This window comes from Grammomys surdaster, unplaced genomic scaffold, assembly GCF_004785775.1.
Source record: "Grammomys surdaster isolate TR1022 unplaced genomic scaffold, NIH_TR_1.0 149, whole genome shotgun sequence".
Lineage (NCBI taxonomy): Eukaryota > Metazoa > Chordata > Mammalia > Rodentia > Muridae > Grammomys > Grammomys surdaster.
Window position 1 is genome coordinate 89,112 of NW_021604607.1, and position 8,146 is coordinate 97,257.

General features: G+C 43.0%; 1 pseudogene; it reads right to left on the reverse strand.

Moving 5' to 3' along the window:
• Positions 1-4,987: 4,987 nt before the first annotated feature.
• On the reverse strand, positions 4,988-7,548 carry LOC114619284 (annotated as a pseudogene).
• Positions 7,549-8,146: the final 598 nt, after the last annotated feature.

The window sequence follows — 8,146 nt, forward strand, 5'->3', positions numbered from 1 at the left end:
GTTGGTTGGTTGGTTGGTTGGTTGGTTGGTTGGTTGGTTGGTTGGTTTTGTTTTCTCATTTTTGTTTTTAAACTATATTTCAGCATCAAATTTGTGATTGAGAGACTTTGGATATTTTCACATAAGGGTAAGGACCAGACTACTGCCACACCTCCAATCCGGAAAAGAAAAGGTAAAAATATCGCTGGTATAGTAGAGAATAAATAGATCCGGGCTAGACACCTCCACATCTTTTTTGTGAGATGTGCGACCACTTTCTAACTAAACATTTCTCAGTCAAGGTAGTGGAGTCACAATCGCACCAGAACCCAATGTTTCACATACATTACTTCATAAAGCCCTATATATACAACAACCTAAGGGGCGGGCACTGTCCCTAAAGTTACAATGCTGACACCATGCCGAGCTCCCTTGCTGCCTGAAGTGTGGAATTTGATGAGTCTAACTCAAACCCTCTGTAATTCCACATCGAAGCCTCTCCTGCCCTCAATTCTGCAATGGCCTTTAGCATTGCACTGTCTAGCAGAGACCTGCACCCCGCTTACAAACGCCACAGTAGCTCCCCAGACCCAGCACGAAACCAACATGGTGTCAGCATTCCCTTCCTACCAAAGCTCGCAGTAGACACCTCTCTCTTCCACCTCTAGATGGCCAGGAGGGACTGGAGGGCGGAAGTCCTCCAGTAATGACTGACTTCCGGCCTCCAGCCAGGCGCCGAGGTGATGTTATGGGCTCTCCGAGTAGTGCCTAAATCCTAGCAAGTCTGATGGATGGAGACCAGAAGGGGAGGCTAGAGACTATGGATGCTCCTCTGTGGCGCTGGATGGAGATCACAGGGCAGAGCCAAGGTTTCCCTATGCCTGGGGCTGACATTCTGTCTGTACCAAGGACCAGGTTTGGTTTTGATCTCACTCTTTCTCTTTGGTTGCGTTATTTTTTTTTCCAAATACTTTTCTATTTTTATGTTTGGTTTGGTGTTTGTAGAATAAAGATTTCTGTTTGGGAATTTAAATTATTAATAATCAGTTTACACAGAAAGTGAAACTACTGATCACAGTTTATTCCTTGCCTGTGTTCATTTATTCAGTGGCTATTTATTGAGCACCTGTCCATTTCAGGCCTGTTTCACATTCAGAAATATAGGAGAAAGCAAGACAACCTCTGCTCTCTGGTTCATAACTCCCGTGGTGGTGTCACTTCTCCCTGAATAGTCTCTCCTCAGCATGCCCCACGGATTTTCATCTATGAACACCAGGAGATGGCTTAAGTCCCCATGAAAGTGATGTCAATGAGGAAAAGGTGAGGCTGAGATATTGGAGAGTTTGGGAGACAGCAGGACTAAGGGTAGGGAGTGAAAGATGAGGAGCAAAGAAGAGGAAACGAGAACTAGCAGCAGTATGGTAGACTTTTCCCAAAACGCTGTTCTGGGGTGCTTATCTTCCTTTGGTCTTTTAAAGGATGATTAAGCCAACTTTGTATCAAAGTTGTGTTGCTATGCAAACATCTCTCTTTTACCATTTCTTTTTTGAAAGGATGGTGACATGTGATGATGCTTGTGACTTTAAATGACCTCACTTGGAAGGAAGAGAGTAGGGAAGTCTACATCAAGACAAATCCCTCCCTAAAATTAGACTTAAAGCACTAGGTCATTGTCTTACCTAGGGTTACTGTTTTCATGAAACACCACAACCAAAGCAATATGAGGTGGAAAGGGTTTATTCCGCTTATGCTTCCACATCAAAGTTTGTCAACAAAGGAATTCCAGACAGGAACTCAGACAAAACAGGAACCTGGAGCCAGGAGCTGTTGCAGAGGTCATGGAGGAGTACTGCTTACTGAGTTGCTCTTCCTGCTTTCTTATATGAACTCGGAACTCCAGCCCAGGGATTGTACCACCCACAATGGGCTGGGCCCTCCTCCACCAATCACTTATTGAGAAAATGCTGGACTTGTCCACAGCCAGATCTTATCAAGGGATTTTTCTGAAACAAGATCCCTCTTCTCTGACTGTTATGGCCGAGGTAAAATATTAAGGCCTAGATGGAATATTAAGGCATAGGTAAAATATTAAGACCTAGGTAACAGTTACCTGACTAGCCTGCCTTTATAAGGAAACTTTCTCATATGTTTCTTTTGTTACTATGAAATTTTCCAATGCCACATTTATTACATATTCTGTTATATTCTGTGCCCTTGGAAACCAATCACAATAGAAGTTAATAGAACAGCTGTGTATAGTTACCTACAATAAGCCTTGACCCGAACCGACCACCCAACAGCACTTCCTACACCTGTGTATAAGCTTTTATAGTATAAGTTGCCTCTGAGGTGGACCCCAACTTAAGAGAGACTTCTGGACCAACATAAGGAGTCATTTGGAATAAGTTTTCTCTTTTGAGTAATAATGGAGTAAAGTTTAAGTTCCTAGGACATACCTGAGAATCGACATCCTACTTTGTAGAAAGAAACATGGGTAACTGACATCCTAGTGGGCATTTCAGATGTGAATATTAGACAAGGCAAATCCTCTGGCACAGTTGAATTCCTCAACCAAAGAGAACAGGCTAAATGCACAATGACACATTCCTAAGGGAATTCCCTATCCCAACATCCTGATTGGTAGAATAACTTGGCACAGATGTTTGTGAATTTTAGGCATAAAAACCACTGTAGGAGCTAAACTTAGTGTCACATTTCAGTTCCCAAATCTTGACTGTGGCTCTGATTGATTAGTCCTGGAGCATATTTGCAATAAACTATCCCAGTCTGACTGAGATTCGTGTTTCTGTAGTTTGTAAGGTGATTTGTGGACCCCAATACTGATAACTACATTGTGTGAAGTTGACATAGAACTAGCTAGTGTAGTCACCAAGGGAACATAGGTCTCTACCAGGAGGGTTCTGTGGTTGTTTTGTTGCATATGAGAAGTCTACGTAGAGTTCTGGATTATTAAAACAGCAAAGTTATCCAGTGAGTTTCAAGTAGTTAATATCCTGTAAACTAACAAAAAGCTAGCTCAAATTCCTTCCCTTTCTGATGACCTCACAGTCCTGAAGATCTTACTCTAGCCATCTTACTTTCTTTGAAAAGCACCTAACCAGATTCTAGAGAGACCCTTTGAGTCAGATATCCTATTATAACAAAGGCCTGTGGCAAAGAACAGGATGGTAGCTTAGGAAATTTGCTGCCTGCAGACCTGAAGGAATCCTGGATTCCCATGTGATTAGGCTAACAGCATAAGAGGACAGAAGTGGCCAAGACAAATGGGATAATTTCTAGAAACACTAGACAGTCATATGAGTCTAAATGCCTGTGTGATCCTGTGTGACGTTTTGATCTTTTTTTTTTTCTGGTTTTTCAAGACAAGGTTTCTCTGTGTAGCCCTGGGTGTCCTGGAACTCACTCTGTAGATCAGGCTGGCCTCAAACTCAGAAATCCATCTGCCTCTGCCTCTCAAGTGCTGAGAATAAAGGTGTGTGCCACGACTTCCCAGCCAGAACTATATCTTTAATCAATTACAGTGGAGTAATTTCAATCTTGGTAGAGAATTTATCTCAGCAGAGATGGAAAGCAAAAACTCAGAAGGATGGTATCTTTCTGTTCAAAATTGTTTACATAATGTTTTAAAATTCCATCCATAAAGACTTATTCCTCATTATTATAGTGTGGTTGTTTTAAGATGAAACCATTTGAAAGAGGAAATATTAAGCTATTAGTCAGAAAATTTTCTACAAATAGCAAGACACTTATCATCTAAAGCTTGCAAACTCATTTGTGTATTATTTTCTCCATTCCTGCTTCTTGTTTTAACCCTTTACTATTTTCTACCCCGTTCATCGTGTGTGTGTGTGTGTGTGTGTGTGTGTGTGTGTGTGTGTACATCTCTGTGCATGTGCACTTATGTACATGCAGATGCCCTAGGGTCAGGGCCAGGAGAGGGCATCAGAGTTCCAAACTTACTTGTTTCACATTTCTTTATAGGTAAAAATAATCATCCCCATTTCTGTATTTTGAGCCTTTTGTTCAATCATTGTAATTCTAAATTCATCCCATCTGTACTTAAGTGAATTAGTACACAAACACATGTCTCCTTGCTGTTCAACAACAATGCCTTGTAGACACAGTATCTTACTCATCCTTGTGGAATCCAACTACCAACTGTCTTCTCATCCTCTGCCTCTGCTGACTACACATGGCCTGGTGCACACAGAACCCAGAACAATTGGGCCTTCTACTCTAGTAATTTACACCTAAAATATCCAGAAAAAAATGAAGATTATGCATATCAGCAATGCCTGGACACACTATTGACTGGCTCACACTCTCTTTTTTTTTCTGAAGAATTTCAGGATCCTTGGCTTTTTTTCCAGTTCAGCTGTGTTCTGTCCCGTCTCCACACTGACATCTCTAACACTAGCATGAGTCTCAGCAGAATCATTTCTCATCTAGATCCCTCCGTTGTTGGGCAATACTTCACTATGGCAAACCCATTTTCCCAAGGAGGCAGTTTACTATCCTTTCTTTAGAGAAGGTATACATAAGGAGCTTAAATAATTAGTTGTATATAATGCAGCTAAAATGTAAGCAGAAGCTACACCCATACTATCTGAAACCAGAGTCTCAGCGCAGATCCAAACTCTGCTAATCTCTACAGCACTGAATGAATACAATGCCTTCCCTACTGAGTGCATCAAAATGTTAACTGGAGTAAAATGGAGCTACATTTTTTTTTCCCTTTATTCCATGGCCTTTATTAAAAACACAAAGTGGCCAGATCTTTTTTCACTATAGCTTAAATATCAAAAGATTTATTAGTAATTTACAGTTAGCAACAAACGTGTACAGAGTCATCGGCAGGCCATGGGCCAGCACACTATGTTAGTGATGCTTACAGGCGCCAGATGATCCTGAGACGCCATCTTTCTGACAGGAAACAGGAGTGGGTGTTACCACAACAGAACTCCAGGCATAGCAGGAGGAACAGGTCAACTGATGTATCAACGAGTTTTAATGTCTTAAAAAGGAGAAGGTTACTTATTTGAAAATACATCGAGGTACATTCTCATTTATGATTATTTACAATCATACACTTAAAATATCTGTTATTTGAACAAATCCTGTGATTTGCTACAAAATGAAATCCATATACTATGCATGAATAATTTATGTTTTTTAGATAATGGAATAGAGTTATCAAATCTTCATTTGTGTTCCAAACATTACAAAGGAAATCAAAAACCTTAAGCCTGGAAAGCAAGGGGAAAGACCCAGCGTATCCCTGCTCCTCAGCTCACTGACCTCTGCAAGGACACGTGTGTGTGCTGACTTTAAAACGTTTATTCTTTAAAAAATTAGTTGCTTTTTATACAGCTATACAAAGTTCTTAATGTTTCTTTGGCAATGGAATATAATGGAATTTTACAACTATATAAAAAAGTTACCTTTGCCTAAGAAACAATATTTACCTGTGTACATAGTTGACTGACAAAATTCTCTACCATCCAGCACCCTAATTAAGTGTCGAAATAAGCTACCTCATATTATAGGATCTCCAAAAAAGAAAAGAGAAAGACAGACACACACACACGCACACGAACACGCACACGCACACGCACACGCACACGCACACGCACGCACACATACACACAAAACCTTCTGTGGCTCAAAACACAGTATCACGGCCTATCTGCAGGCAACTCGAAGCAATTGCCAAATACAATTAATTAGTGATAAGAAAAATCCTTTCAGTGATGAAAAAATACTTAGCAGTTCCATTTAGCGGGCTTTAGTTCAACTCTAAGCAAGGAAATCATAACCATCTCTACTCCACATACACGTATGTTTGTGTTTTAAGACAACCCTTCCTGCTCCAAAGCAACTGCAGTGTAGCTTTGAAATGAAGCAGAAAACAGACAGAACCCAGTGCTGGTGACAGACAGACAGCAACTTCACTTCTTCATTCTTCACAAAGACTGAAACCACTTTCCAGGACCATGAAGAGCTAGGAGTCACCTATTTTCAAAGACTTGTTTGTAGACTACGCAGCAACTTTGTTGTCTTTCTTTCAGAAAGCAGTATGACCAATCCAGACCTTTTAGGGTCCAAAAGCCGTGGTTTTCCTATATTCAAAATCTGCAAACTCCCTACCCCCACGAGCGCCTCTGAATCCGGCACGAAACCCTCGAGGGGCAGTGAAGGTTCCTCCTCGACCATTACCACGGCCTCTGCCACCACGGAAGCCGAGGCCGCCTCTGCCTCGGTAGCCCCCACGGCCACGGTTTGGACGAAGTGGGATTCCAAAAGTTTCAGCATTTAGCCTTCTCTCTTCAGCCCACGTGGGTCTCCTTTCTCTATTATCGTCACAAGAGATGTTGTCGAAGAAGGACTTGGTCTTGTCATAGTAGCAGTTGGGCCCGAGCGGGTCTTCCTCATCGGCGTTCCCCTCGCTGTTTTGAGTGTCAACTCCAGAGTCTCCTCTGTCTTCACCATTCACAGGTTTCTCCTGCTTCTCAAGTTTATCTTTTAATTTAAGTTTATTATGAAACTCTCTGTCAATTTCCTCCTTGTTAAATTGTGCATTTGCACTTTCAAAGTCAAAGTCTTTCTCAAATTTCATTGGACCATCTCGACGGATACCAAATCTCCCCCTGCCACCTCGATGACCCCCACGTCCTCTTCTTGGAGCAGAAGGAACTCCAGGAACAACTTGCCTCTTGCTGTCATTTCGGACTTGCTCATTTTCTGGCCTTGGGACTTTGTGTACTTCAGCTCGCCTGTGCTCTTGGTTGTCTATTGCTTTCTGGCTGGTAGGTGGCAAAGGCCTGGCTGGTACAGGGCTCCTTCTCCCAACAGGTGCTGGAGCAGGTAAGTGGGCCGAGGCGGTCTGTACTGCTTGTTCCATGGTTGGACTTTTTCTCAAAGGGTCTAACTGAGGGCTTGATCGACCTTGGGCTAGTTGTTGTTTTACAGATCTTGTGTCTTGTGTGAAGGCCGAACCAACTGCATTGCTCTGGGATAAGGTACCACTATTTGATGCTTCTGTTCCAAAGGATGTCAAGGAGTTCCCAGCAACACCAACAGCACCAAACTGCTGCCCAACTAATGTACTTGGACTGAACTGACTGTATGCTGGCATCCTGCCAAAAGGTCCATAGGAGCCCACTGACTGGAATGAAGAAGATGACGAACCTAGTGAAGACTGAACAATAGCTGGGTCCTGAGGCAAAGAACATTGTGGTTTGGGTGGTTCACAAACAGTGAGGTCTTTAATATCACTCCCCCTGAATATGATGTATTCAAAGACTTCATCTCGAGGTGGTATTGGACGGTCTGTTGGCCTGTCTTCTGTACCGAAGGATCGAACTTTGGCGAGGGCTACCGTGGAGTTCTCGGTATCGATGGTGTAGAGGATGCCCTCGTAGCGGATCTCCGCCTTGGAGATGAGGCTGATCTTGCTGCCGATGTAAGGGGTGCCCCCGCTCATGGCGCCGCCGCCGTCGCCCGCCGCTCGCTCGCACTCAGGCAGATTCCCGCGCTGCGCTCCCCGCTCCGCACGCCCGCCCGCTCGCTCCGTCGGCGCCTCACAGCAGCCGCCTCAGAACCAACATGGCGGCCGCGCCGGCTCCGCTTACCCTCCCCCCCCAGCCTCCCGCCCTCAAACCGCGGCGCGGCCGGAGCTACATTTTTTTAAGAGTTCAGAAATATGTTACACTTGAGAATTTTGAGGAGAAAAGAACAAATCCACAATTGTCCAATTAAAGCAAGCTGTATTTCGGGATGCACCAGGACTGGCCAGTTCGCTTTCCCATCCTAAGTAGGGATTTGAGAGAGTAACCCCTGTCAGCCTCTTGAAGTCTCTTTTGTTGGAGACATAGGTGTTACCTGGGCAAAGAGTAGGCTGTTACAGATTATTAGGATGATACAATGAAAGGGAAAATCAAAGGTAAAGATTACATTATGAGAATGGGTTCACAAGTTTAGTGTAGGTTGAAAACCTGCTTTGCAGTTTACATTGGATCTAAGAAACAAGGAGCTTATTCTTAATTACAAATGGAAACCTTATCTTGCAAGGATTTATCACAGAAAAAACAGGAACTTTTTCATTACAAATAGAAACCTTAACTTGCGAGGAATTAACACAGATTAG